The sequence below is a fragment of the Lampris incognitus genome, chromosome 18 (assembly GCF_029633865.1).
Source record: "Lampris incognitus isolate fLamInc1 chromosome 18, fLamInc1.hap2, whole genome shotgun sequence".
Lineage (NCBI taxonomy): Eukaryota > Metazoa > Chordata > Actinopteri > Lampriformes > Lampridae > Lampris > Lampris incognitus.
In genome coordinates this window covers 20310174-20325142 of record NC_079228.1, presented here as the reverse complement: position 1 = coordinate 20325142, position 14969 = coordinate 20310174, and positions in this window count along the sequence as shown.

The window sequence follows — 14969 nt, the reverse complement described above, 5'->3', positions numbered from 1 at the left end:
GCGTCATCAACCATATCCAGTTTCACACATTCTGATGTAGGCATAATATTCAGTATTCCCTCAGAAAGAGACTTCTTACATTACATACATAAGTACATGACAAGTGTGGCAGTTGAGAAAATATGAGTTCAAGGTCCTACTTATCACACAAGAACAGCCTTAGTAAAATTGTTTTTCCCCCATCTTGAACAGGTACAATATCATGGTCTTTGGATGGCTACTCAAGGAAGGTAATTGTTTTCACTGTTAAATTTACCAGCTTACTTAATGTAGAATGTTATGTAGAATGTAGAAATTCCTTACAACATCTTCAACTGGAGGGTACAGATCATTGCTCATTATTTTGGGATAACAAATACCGCCAACATGTGTGCACAGAAACCATTATGCAAGCCTTGAAGCTTGGTTAAGAACAGAGTATTTGTTTCAGCCAGTAGAATCAGTATGGGAATTTCTATTATAATCAAACTTTCAGTATCACATGCATCTGGCTATATTTTTGAAATACAAATAACCAGAAGCAGAGCAGTGATTTACTGCCTTTTTTAATGTCCTGTATATATCCTGATGTTCAAGATTATTCATGGACCCCCCCCCCCCCCCCCAGAGCATGCCTGGTCTCTCCTGACAGGGACAGAACTGTAAGGGTCAGGACCAGAGCATCTTCAAGCGAGATTGGGTACCACAGTTTAGGAAGACTACTTTTGGTCAATCAGCATTTTCAGTTAAAAGTGGTGGAAAAGTGGAATTCCCTTCCCCCTAATGTCAGAGAGTCAGCCAGCATTGCGGTGTTTAAAAAGCGTCTTAAGCTTTGGTTAAAATCAGCACAAACGTGTAATCACAAATAAATGTCCTGGCTTTAATATTCTGCACATATTTTATATTTCACTCAGGGTTTTTGTTTTACTTTTTATTCTGAGTAGTTACTATATTTTTCTTAGTCAGGAGCAGCCTAGGGTTCTGGATGGAACTAGCCCAGGTGCAACCTGACCGTAGACTGTGTTTAATTTATATTTCCTGCCATTGAATAGGCCAGATTGATTTTCATAGCTGTTGTCATAGTTTAGGTCAGATTGTTATTTATTGATGTTTCAGGTCAGATTACTATTTATATTTATTGTTGCTGAATAGATGAAATCCATATTCATTATGTTGTTGTCATATAGGCCAGATTGCTATTTATACCCACTGTTTTAAATAGAACAGATTGTACTTATAACTTTTGAGATTGGTATTCTGATGTATTGTCATGTTTTTATTTTGTCTTGATTGTTCTTTCTCTACCTGTTCAATAGTTATCTTATGTATTATTATATTTTTATTTCTGTATTAATTGTTGTTTGTTTGCCTGCCCAGGGACTGCAGATGCAAATTAGCTGCCGGCTAACTCTGGTGCAATTGTAAAATTGTGCGTTGTCCCTGTCAAATAAACAATAAACTAAACTAAACTATAATCAAGCTGGATTTCTCAACACATTTACCTTATGCATTTCTTGCAGAAAGTACACAAAGACATTAATAAAGCATTTATCTAATGTTACAGTTTATCTTGGATAGTAATTAAAGGCACAATTACAGCCCCTTTCATTCTGTAGAATGAAAGGGGCTGTAAAGGGGCTTCAGAATGAGTATAAAGTTGTGTATTTCAGATCAACAGAGTGTGCTTTATGAACTTAGGTATTAACTAAATGTGCAAATGAGTCTATGGCAAGACCACAATGCAGTATACACTCAGTTGCCAGTTTATTAGGTACACCTAACTAAAACTAATGTAGTCTAATCCAACAATCCTGCAATATGAAACTGTTTTAGAGAGATTTTGATTGAACTGTGTGATCATTTTTGAGGATGTAGTTTGTGCTGTTAGGGAACTGTATTGTTATTCTGACAGCTGTTTCTATTATTTTGTCCACCCCATTCATTTCAGTGATGGTAGGCTAAAACACCTCTTTGTTTAATGCAATCCAGTTTAACTGTGCAAAGTTATTAAATCTAATTCCAAGGCAGCAATGTAATGTTTAAATTCCTTTATTAACTTATTTAGCTTCCATGCTTGGCAATTGTAACTATCTAAAATGATTCTACACTTCCGGGGTTTTTCCTTCTCTCCTTCAACCCACAACCACTTACAATAAAATGAACCAAGAGCGCCCCTCAATGAATAAAATAAAACAACATCAAATTACAACACAAGAAGCATCACATGCATTATAAATCATAAACATTACAACCCTCTTTTCCTTACTTTTTTTTTAAACAATAAGTGTTAGCCAGTCCAACTCAAATCTTTCCTTTGCATTATACCGTTCAGCCCGCTCACAACTCAAAATCAGTGAGGTATGACAGGGGTCCTCTGTTTACTCTGACTGGGTATCTACGAACAGGTGACTGTGACTCAAAACGTTCAGGGGCTAAGGGCTTTGGGGTTTGTTCAGGATGGATTTCAGCCCAGTCCATGACATCTTGTTCACCATCCTTGACTTTCAACCCATATGACGGAAAGTGATGATTTTTAACCACCGGTAAAGTCTTAAAGTGAGTTGAGTTTCTGGTGATGACATGGTCATTGCATTTAGCTATCACCATGGAACCTTTAACAGCAATGACCTGGTATGGGTGGGGATTGTAAGCAGGGCATAGCTTCCCTTCCTTCTTTTGACGACATAGCACCATGTCGCCCACTTTCAGAGCCATAGGAGCAACACAGCGCCGCCTGTCAGCATTGTGTTTCATCCTGTTCTTTGCCACTGCATCTGCTTGTCGTAGCTTTGCATCAGTCTCAGACTGGAAGGGAAGAGGAGATTCAGGCAGCTTGATTTTGAGGGGCACACCAAACAACACATCAGCAGGAGCTATTCCAGTCGAGCAGCGAGGCGTGGCACGGTAGTTGTGGAGGAACGGATACAGTCTGTTTCCATGGACGACCTTCAACATGGACAGCACATATAGTCTTTTCAAGGGTATGCATAAAACATTCAGCCTCTGCATTAGCCCAAGGCCACAGTGGAGTTATCTTTCTGTCTGAAACCCAAGTATATTGCAAAGTCTGCATATTCTGAGCTTTGGAAAGGTGGGCCATTGTTTGTTTTAACCTCTAGTGGAATTGCTAATGACGAGAATATTTTGTCAAGTTTAGGAATTGTGGCTCTGGCTGATGTGGACTGTAGAATCTCTACCTCTGGATACCAGGAATATTCATCAATGACCACCAAAAGGTAAACACCAGAGGGAAATGGACCACAGAAATCCACACTAACTTTTTCCCACGGTGATGATGGCAGCTCAGACATGGGGAGAGGTTATTGTGTGTGATTGGGCACAACAGCCTGACATGGGATGCAGCCAGCTACCATGGTTTCTACTTGTTTGTCAGTGCCAGGGAACCAGGCCTTCTCTCTGATCAACTTCTTCATTTTGACCACCCCCTGGTGGCCTTCATGTGCAAGTGATATTGCCCTGATTTGTAAAGAATGGGGTACAACAATCCTTGTGCCCCGTAACACAGTGTCATCAGTAGCGGTCACTGTCAGTTCATCCTTGATTTTCTTGAATGACATTAGAGCAGCAACATCAACTCCATAAGCAAAATCCTGCTTTTCAGACAGCGACCCCCACGAACCTTCTTTGATGAGTCGAATAATAATAATAATAATAAATTAAACTTTTGCATAGAGTGGGGTCAGCTTTGGTTGCATCTTGAATTTCAGCCAGTGTCATTTGCTTTTGGGGCAGCATTTTCGGTAATAAATTCACGTATTCGTCCACTTGTCTTTCAGTGTTTGAAACATCCTGACAAAATTGTGATACTTGTACAGGGTGGCGTGACATATAGTCTGCCGGTTGGTCTTAACCAGATTTGTAATGGAATGTGTAGTTGTAAATCTGCAGGCGTAGACTCCAACGTTCTATGCGAGCAGGTGGCTTGGGTTTGAGGTTGTTGAAAATCCATTCCAAAGGTTTGTGATCACTGACAAGAGTAAAGGGTGCTCACAGCCCCACACAATGGCAAGAGCTTCAGGTTCTGTTTGTGAATATTTTTGTTCAATGGGGGACAGTGCTCTACTTGCATAGCTTATCACTCTTGCTGGTTCATTTGGGCCATTTCTTTGTGCCAATGCAGCCCCAAGACCTACAGGACTTGCATCAACTACCAGTTCAGTTAGTTTGTGTGGTTCAAAGTAGGTCATCATGGCATCATTGTTAGACTTTTTTTCATCTCATTAAGGGACCTCTGGTGCTCTTCTGTCCAAGTCCAACAAGCAGTTTTTTTGGTAAGTTCCCTCAAAGGTTGAGTTATTGTGGCAAAATCCTTGATAAAACGGGCACTGTAATTTGCCATGCCAAGAAGACTGCGGACCTCACTAGTATTGGTTGGGGCAGCAGCATCATGAAGTGCCTGAACTTCCTTAGGATCAGCAGAAAATCCTCCATCTGAGAATACGTATCCAAAAAAGTCCAAAGTGGTTTGTGGATATGAGCACTTGGCCTTATTGAGAGTCAGGTTCTTCTCCTTCAGTCGTTGAAATGTTGCTCTGAGAGCTTGATCATGGGCACCCCTCATTCTGCCAAACACCAAAATGTCATCACTTAGGTTGATAACTCATGGGATTCCATCCAGGGCTTGCTGAATGGCATTTTGGAACACCTCTGCAGCCGAGGAAACTCCAAAACTCAGTCTTTTATAACGTTGCAGTCCTACATGAGTGGAGAAGGTTGTGATATATCATGATGATGGCTCTAATTCTAGCTGATGATATCCACGGTTTAAATCCAGCTTTGAGAAGAACCTGGCTCCATTGAGTGATTGTATCTTGTCATCTACCGTAGGTGTGAGATGTTTTTCTCGTTCGATAGCCTGATTTGGTATCCTCATGTCCACACAAATGCGCACAACTTCTGGGTCTTTTGACTTTGGAACAGGAACGATTGGAGAGACCCATGGAGTGGGACCACTCACTTTCTCGATGATGCCAAGGTCCTCTAGACGTTGCAATTCAGCCTCAATTCGCTTCCTCACATGAAATGGTACTCTTCTGTGTGGTTGTGTGACTGGAGGAACAGCTTTCCTTACATGTAACTTGACTTAAATGTCATTCAATTTGCCCACCCCATGAAAAAGGTCAGCATACTCAGTGAAGAGATCATTTACTGTATTTATTTCTCTCTGGTTTGAGGTTGTTGTGGGCTGCACTGGCTGTTGTGGAGACGTGTGAAGTGCGTTAGCAATTTTGATTAATCCCAGTTGACTAGCAGTATCATAGCCAAGTAAACTGCCATTATTCCCTTGTAGCACATGGTACGTTGCATTTGTAAACTGTGACTTGGATTCCACCAATGAGGTGAATTTTTCAATGGCAGGCAGTGTCAAAGACCACATCTGCACCTTCTTCCCCTGCTCCATGGACTCACTGCAGTTTGCTTATCGTCCAAACAGATCCACAGATGACACTGTCTCCCAGGTACTGCACACCAAACTCTCTCATCTTGACAACCGGAAAGGGGGCTAGGTGAGACTGCTGTTCATTGACTATAGTTCAGCTTTCCATACCAGTCCCCACCAGGCTGGCTGACAAGCTGAGTGAAGTGGGACTGAACACCCCCCTGTGTGCCTGGATCTTGGACTTCCTAACCGCCAGGCCCCAGGTGGTAAGGGTGGGTAGTCACACCTCCAGCTCTCTTACTCTAAATACAGGGTCCCCCAGGGCTGCGTCCTCAGCCCCCTACTGTACACCCTGTACACACACAACTGTGGCCAGGTTCAGCTCCAACTCCATCATCAAGTTTGCGGATGACACAGTGGTGGTGGGTCAGATCTCCAATGACGATGAGAAAGCCTACCGGGAGGAAGTTGCTGCTCTATCACTCTGGTGCCAGGACAACAGCCTCCTCTTGAATGTCTCCAAAACTAAGGAGATGATTGTGGACTTCAGGAGGGCATAACAACAAAAAGGACCGCTGCTAGCCATTTGGGGGCCCTAGGCGTAATTGCTTTGTGGTGCCCCCCTCCGCTGTGTGGTGGTGCATGAACTACCAGCCACACCCACACCCCCACAAACCCCTCCAGGGAAAAAATCTTTAGCTTGCTAACTTTAGCAAGCTGGTTGCCTCCAGATGTTTCCTACCATTAGGCTATGTATGTTATGCATTTCAAGGCTAACATTTAAGCACTTAAAAGTATTTTAAGAATTAACATTTCTAAAACATACCTGCAAGTGATGCACAAGCGTCATCCCGCTGCTTCTTTTTACGTTTCTCTGCTTCCGACTCCTGTTGCCTTTTTGAAGCCATAGTGTGTAGCTAACGTTTAAGTTAGCACCAGGCTTGAGTTTGTTAGGCGCAATCGCACAGACCATAGGGAGGAGGAGGAGGGGGGCACCATATTTCATTTTATTATTTAGAGGAAATATGTTTATCTTTGTATTACCTATAATGGTCTTATGATACCAATTATAACTGTGCTTCATCATAAATTTAAATAATTAATAATTATTAAAATTATAAATAAATAAATAATCATGGTGCCCCCTCCGGCAGTTGGTGCCCTACGCACAATGCGTGATGCGCGTTATGGGAGCGGCGGCTCTGACAACAACAGAGGACGTACTCACCATTGAAGATTAATGGGACTACTGTGGAGAGGGTGAGCAGGTATAAATACCTGGGAGTCCAGATCACAGAGGATCTCACATGGCACTCACACACAGACACTCTGGTGAGAAAGGCAAGGCAGCGCCTCTATCACCTCAGGCAGCTGAGGAAATTCAAAGTCTCACGGAAGATCCTCCAATCCTTCTACTCTGGGGCAGTGGAGAGCATCCTGACAGGATGCATCTCTGCCTGGTTTGGCAACAGATCTGCCCAGGATAGGAAGGCTCTGCATAAGGTAGTACGTTCGGCTGAGCGCACTATTGGTAAATCACTCCCCACCCTGCAGGACTTATACACCAAGAGGTGCCGAACCAGAGCCTACAGGATTATGAAGGACCCTCACCACCCCAACAACAGACTGTTCCAGCTGCTGCGGTCAGGCAAGCGCCTCCGCAGTCATGCTGCAAATACAGAGAGACTGAGACGGAGTTTCTTTCCTCAGGCCATCAGGACTGTGAACTCTGACCTTACCGGGGCTCACTTGCTGACCCATAATGCCCCCCTCATGCTCAAGCACGCACACACACACACACACACACACACACAGTAAGGTAACCGACTACACATAACTCATATTATATACATACATACCTCATATTTCAGTACATATACTTCAAATTTCTATTTTTAAGTGCTTTTACTGTATATATTGTGCTGTCTGTTTTCTTTTTTACAGACAGTTCTTAACTGTTGATTGTAAATTGTATATTGCAAATTGGAATGCGTGTGTACCTGTTGTACTTTCTTGTTTGCACATCTTGGAGCTCGTACCTTTTTTCATTTTGCTGCACTCGGGACTTGAACTTGTGTCTACGTGACAAATAAAACTCTTGAATCTTGAATCACAAAACACAGTGGATGATTTCAAATGAGCAGCCATAACATTGTTATAGCGGGAAAACACTTCTACCGTCTCTCTGTAGTTTCCTTTATTATCAGACTTTTCACTCATCATGCCCCCTAAATGCTGCTCCTGATGACCCAATAATGACACCGAATCAATCAACCTTTTCGGAATGTCACGGTTTTTCCGGACTGTGTCGTTATGCTTTGCCAATTGGAGACGCTTGCCTTCATCGATCAGAGTATCAAGCCTCACATTTCCCAAAAGACTTAATTGCATGGCTGCACTGACATGCTCCTTTGATTTTTCATGAAGCTTAACAAATCTGTCAAAATTTCGTAGATCCTCAAATCCATCTCTTGCAAACTTTGAAGAACACCTATCTCCTTATGCAGCACACTTAAACATCACGCAAGGTCAGCAATACAAGCGGTTTGTTAGCACACTCCCGTTAGCCACTTCTAGTGGACTAGTGGACGCCTAGTGGACTCTTCAGTAATAACCCATATCATTATTTTACAACAGGATTAACCAAGGTAAATATGATTATGTATTATATTCTTCTTAGCCATTAGCAGTTAAGTTTTTATCGTTAGAAAATAACAGTATAAATGCTAGGATACCACAGCTTGTCCACGGCATTCACACTGTCTGTGCGCACTGGTGGGCCCTCCATAATTTTTCAAGCGTTTCTTTTCAACTGCTGCAGTTAGCGTCAGGTTTCGTTCGCGTAGCAAGCGCCTCCTGGTGTCCTCACTTGCAACACCTAGCACAAGCCTGTTCGTCAGTTCGTCCTTTAGACCTCTGAACTCGCATGACGCTGCTCTTTCCCTTAGCCTCGTTAGAAAACTGTCTATTGGTTCATCCGTTTCTTGATTGCAACACCCGAACACATACCTCTCGTAGATTATATTCGAAGTAATCCCCCAAAGCATCCGAGATAGCAGTTGGGCGTGCGCGGAGTTTGCGGGGGGCAGGGGAGCATTTCCCCCCCTGGTGGCTGAACGGGTAATTGCATTGTTTCAAAGATGAGTGGAATAATTGCGTTTGGCATGACCAGATATTTTATCACCGATTTCAATTGAGTATCTTAAAACAGCTGTTAAAAAAACAACCTACCCAAATCTCTATAAAGTTTTACAGTTAGCTCTCACTCTGCCGATTGGGTCATCTACCTCTGAGCGAAGCTTCTCTGTGATAAGGAGGATAAGGAACTGGCTGCGGGTGACGATGGGAGCAGCCAGGTTTTCTTCTCTTGCGATCCTTCACATCGAAAGCGACATTACGGCCAAGCTCTCACCTGAGACCATTGTCGACTCATATGCAGGACGCAAAAAGCGAAAATTACTGTTACACTAGTCTGGACAGCTTACCGTGCCTACGTTGCAAAAAAGGCCTAAATGCCATTTGCAGTTTTTGTTGCACTTTGTTCTTTGTTTAAGAAAAGTGGATAGGACCCTTGTTCACCTGTTTGGAGCTGGCTTGTGAATGTGACGCGCGTAGGCCTTGCTGGATACACCATGACCCTTTTTGTGGATCTACTGATCGCTGGATTACTTTTTTTCGTGTCATTGGATTACAGCAAAATACGGATCTTTTATCTTAACGTTTTATGGTGATTGCGCTTCGTTTCTGCGTTTGGAGAAGCATCTCAACAGACTGTAAGTCGAACACTTCCTTATTCCCGGAGATGCCCCTTTGATTTAGGACTTTATTTACGTTGGGGCTGTTGCGTTTAGTTTAATTTTGAAGTGAAGGGGCATTCCGCCACCTTGTGCCTATTGCGTTCCAAGACAGCCGTGCCGTGATTGGATTTCATAAAGGCGAATTGTTAAATTGTTACGATGTAATTTCAAATCTGCTTTAAAAATAAACATATATGTTTATTGAACATGTTTGTTTTGTCCATATCTGCTCGTGCTGTGTTCCCAGGGTGGTAGGCCAGGTCTCAGCTGTTACAATGAGTTTTTGTTTTTTTTTGCCCCCCCCCCCCGCTCGAATGTCAAACTCCGCCTATGCAGTTGGGTCGTTCTTTTGATCCTCGGTCAACGTGAGGTTGTGCATGTAAATATGACGGCACTCGTTACCCATTAGCCGTCTCAGCGAGGCTGCCTGCACTTCCTTCGGCTTCTCATGTAGACCCGTTGCTAGCAAAAATATCCTCGAACTCTGCTCGAAAAACTTCCCAGTTCTTTGCTAAATCCCCGGACATGTGTATGCCCCCGGACGCCGGAATGTTATTACTTGGTTTTATTAGCTTATTTGGTAGCTAAACCGCGTCTGACACCATGTTTCAGCTGTTTTTTTTTGTTGTTTTTTTTTGGCCTCCCGGAACTTCCCACATACCGGATATACTGTCATGGCAACCTGGTTAACACACTTCACCAGTAGGTGTCACCAAAGACTCAGTATCGACACATGTCCGCAACAACCTCTCATAGTAATAAAAATATGCATCTATATGGCTAAACCCCAAAATAAAGATAGATAAACAGACAAGTTATTGGGCTCAATGGTTAAGAAAAAGTATCAGGTCCGAGTGGCGTGGCAGTCTATTCCGTTGCCTACCGAATCCCCGCGTTACCTCCGGCGTGGTCGGGCGTCCCTACAGACAGGCCGTGTCTGCGGATAGGAAGCCGGATGTGGGTGTGTCCTGGTCGCCGCACTAGCGCTTACTCTGGTCAGTCGGGGCGCCTGTTCGAGGGGAGGGGCGAACTCGGAGGAATAGCGTGATCCTTCCACGCGCTACGTGCGCCTGGCGAAACTGCTGGAGCTCCTCGCTGTCAGGTGAAAAGAAGCGGCTGGCGACTCCACGTGTATCGGAGGAAGCATGTGGTAGTACGCTGTCCTCTCTGGATCGGGGGTGAAGTAACGACCGGGACGGCTCGGAAAAGTGGGGTAACTGGCCAAGTACAATTGGGAAGAAAAGGAGGGGGGGCGGTATTAGAACACTAAATGACTTATTTGAAGAGGGCGTTTTCCTTTCATATAACAGAATGAGAGAAAATTTCAATCTGGGGGGCGTGGCCATTTTTGGAAATATTTGCAAATCAGACTCTATTAAAGATAATGTTCACGTTACCCCAGAAGAAACCCCAATAGGCTACCTATGATCACCGACAATGTTTAAATATGATATGAGATATGTCCGTGTGTAAATAACAATGGTTATAAAAGCCTCAGGATGATATGGGAAAGAGATTTAGGTTGTACATTTGATGAAGAACGGTGGGAGAGGATACTTTCCAACAATGGGAAATATATCAAAGAAGCCAGAGGCAAATTTATTCAATATAAATGACTTAATAGATATTATTATACATCAAAAAGACTCAATAAAATCAATCAATCAATCAATCAATCAATCAATCAAACCATTTATGTTGGAAATGCAACATGGAACAAGGTACATATATGCACGCATTGTGGGAGTGTCCCCTTTATGGAGAAATGTTCTGGAATATATTTGAATTATGTCTCCTTGGGGATAAATATGTAGTACCACAGTTGAATAAATCTGCACTTAATAACTGGCTTAATAACATGTGCCAGGATGATTCTTCCTTGATGGAAGGAACCTCAAACTCCTACACTGAAAATGTGGAGGGAACAAACGATGGGAACTGTTGCATATGAAAAGATGATGGGAAGACTGAACGGGAGAAACGATATGGTTAAGGAACAATGGGACAGATTTAGTAAGTATAGTATATCTGAGGGGACAGCCTAACCATGACAAGGACCCGGTGGACTGATACACTACATCTGTAACTGGACTAATGCTCATCACTGTAATGTAACCAAATAACTGCCTTTCTTATGTTTATGCCTGGATGGATACCCATCTGTATGTGTTTTTTATTTTTATCTTGTTTTCGTTTTTGTTTTATACTGTTGCAAAACACAATAAAAACTTTAAATGAAAAAAGTATTGGCGTCGAGATTCAAATCAGCATGGAGAGTTAAAGAGAATTGACGGTCTTATTACTCTTAAACGAAACAAAATACCTTTATTTTGGGAATTGCATTTGTTTGGTAGGTTAAACATTAATCGTTCTGGTTAGTGTCGGACTTACAAACAGGAGTGTTTTTTTTTTTGGGTGGATATTTTCAGGCTAATTTGCAGCAGAACAGTTGCCCGCCGCACGTCGTGGTTATACACATGACTACCTCTAGATGGCAGCAAAGCAAAATATTCCAATATGGAGGAAACGAACAGACGGGCACCGGGGTGGCTTCAAAATCGCTATAATCGCCGTTTTGTTAAAGAGAAAGGGGAAAGCAACATTTATTACCCTGCTCTTTCGGAATAGATTAACCGACAGCGTGTACTATTTAACTTTAATATTGATAGTTTACAACAACAATCAGCCGACTGCAAAACGAATTTGTCTTTAATGTTGTTAGCGAAATGTATGAGGAATGCACAGGGTTTTAATGTAAATACTCATACGTGTGGTCCAAAAAAAAAAGAAAAAAAGAAAACAAAGAGATTAAATCGAGAAATCTCATTTTATCTTATTCTGATATCCAGCTTGAAACTTGGCTGATGCGTGACCACAGGTGGGCTCAGAGAGTCGTTGGCGTTGTCATTGTCACACCTTGTTCAATAGAGAACTGGAGTGAGCAATTTCTAGAGGGCTGAACCTTACATGCCTGTGCAACCCCAGCACGACAAAGTTACGACACATAACAGGCTGCAATGACTAACATTTCAACTGACATTGCAAATAACATTGAATTGTAGGAAAGTCGGTCCTCGGAGTGTTACATCTCTTGTAGGTTTAGGTTATTTTTTATTTTAATGTCATGCATAGCATCTGTCGCCATCTTACAATGCTGTGATTGCACCTATTCCCCAATCCTCTGTGAGTAGTACACATGGCCATTGTAACTCTAGTTAATGCTCACGGTAATATGAAACCGATCGTTGTTTTTGGTCGTTATGCCGCTGTTTATAAGGGGGCAGTCAGTTGAGACTGAAGAGGTCACTTCTCTCAAGAAGATCAAAACTATAGCAGTAGAAGTCAGTGGTATGGGCAAATGTTCATAATTTTCCTATATATTAGTGAGCGAGAGAGAGACACACACGCACGCACGCACGCACGCGCACGCACGCACACACACACACACACACACACACACACACACACACACACACACACACTTCCCAGGAGTGGGTGTTGATGAAACACCCAGTGGCCGAGCGCCTCTGGCAAAATCATCCAGCCGTTAAATAGTGGTTGGATGGACGGTGCCATTATTACTGCAGTCAGAACAGCGTTAACACAACAACAACAACAACAACAGCAGCAGCAGCAGCTCTCGATGAATGAAGGAAGGAGGGAGACATCCTCAAGGGACAAATAATAGGGGTGCTGTCTTGGCGTTGTAGACGCCGATTTTTTCCGAATTGAAACGACGTCAGGCGGAGGCTCCTTTCGCAGCGTACGGACTCGTCTGAATTTTTCCCGAAACGCAAACCACGCTGCTGTCAGGGCCAGCGCACTCCCCAGTATAGCGTGCGTTGTCTACAGTCGCACTTAAGGTGTGTCAGCCCGGTTGCTTCAATTTGTCATCCTATTCTGGGTGGAGGAGACGCGGCTGGTGGAGACAGACAGAGCGAGAGAGAGAGAGAGAACGAGCGCGAGATAGAGAGAGAGCGATGGAGACAGAGAAGTTTCTGTTGCTCTTCGCGCACTATTGCTGATTGAAGAAGAAAAAAAACCCCTCCATCAAAGGAAGTATGAGACGTCAGTGTCCTCTCATTGGGAGCCTCGCTTCGATCACATACGAAACTAGCGTCTCATGGTTGAATTTAGACTGAACGAGATCTCCGTTAGTCCACCGGTTGCTGTCAGCGAAGCAGAGCCAAGACCCGGAATGAGCCTGGCGACGCACCGAGGAGAAACGGTCTCGAACGGAAACTGTAGCATGTCAGATACCGCGATGATGATCCGGAACGATACCGGCCCCGGGTCCCCAACCTCGGAAAGCCCTGGTTCCGAGGCGGCGACGAAATCCATCCCTCGACGGAGCAGTCTGATTAAGGTAGGCCTTACTTTGGGGGCTTTTGTAATATCCAATCAAAGATGCATATATTTATTCACTTTATTGTTCTGCAGTTTCCAACAGAAGGTCATATTCTTTCCATTAGTTGTTATTTAGACAAAACTAGTTCACACACACACACACACACACACACACACACACACACACACACACACACACACACACACACGGGACACATTGCCAACATTCATTCCCCCTTGCCCCCGACCTTAATGATCAGAACTACACAAACCTAAGTCCTTACCTTAAAATGGCCATTATAAGTCATGGGGACGAGCAAAATATCCCCATTTAGCACAGAGATGCACACTTTCTTTCACTCGCATGAGAATATGAAGTTCACACACACACACACACACACACACACACACACACACGCGCGCGCGCACCAGTGCCCTGCTCCTCACAACTGTGATGACTACAATTAACCTGAAGCCTGAAAATAATCTGTCATTAAACTCTGGCCTTCAGCTTTCCCTTGGCTACCTTTTCAACTCAGACAGATTATCGATGACCTCATTTTACAGGTCACTGCAGATGAAGGCTATTTAGATTATAAACAGAAGCAATTCAAGATGCACATCCGGGATCCCCCGGTTATCAGGATTAAGTCCTACTGTTGATCATAATAATGAGCTTGCAACCTGGCGTGATGCTGCCCATAATAAAAGCAGATCTGAGATCAACCTCAAGACGTATCTCAAACTTTGTCCACATTTTACAGAGGACTCCATATGAGCATCAGCAAGCAGGTATCCCATTCAAATGAATGCTGTGCCTCTCAATAGTCTGTTTCCATTTGAGTGATAAACTTTGCTGCCTGTGTTGTTGTTTTTTCACTCAAATGAACTCAAAAGCATCATGATGTTCGTATGTACAATCAATGAAAATCTTTGACGTTGTCTTTGCATCTGTGAATTTTGACTGTGAGTGGTCTCAAAGTGAGCCCTGGTTGCTACCTGTTTCAGGGATTGCTGTGTTTAGAGACGGGACCATTTGAACATGTTGCTGGCTTCATGTGTCTGATTGGCTCACAGCACTCAGCCAGTCAGGAAACAGTCTAGTTGGCCAATTTCCCCACACACTTCATGTTGCAATCTTGCTACTGAGTCACAAGCAGTTGTCATGATGATACCCGTCTCTCTCTCTCTCTCTCTCTCTCTCTCTCTCTCTCTCTCTCTCTCTCTCTCTCTCTCTCTCTCTCTCTCTCTCTCTCTCTCTCTCTCTCTCTCTCTCTCTCTCTCTCTCTCTCTCTCTCTCTCTCTCTCTCTCTCTCTCTCTCTCTCTCTCACACACACACACACACACAAACTTTTTCTCGTCAGCATGCCCACACAGTACACAAGCTCGATGGGCGCCCTTTCTCTGTCCCCTTTCTCTCCCCTTTCCCTCTTCCTTGGCTGGT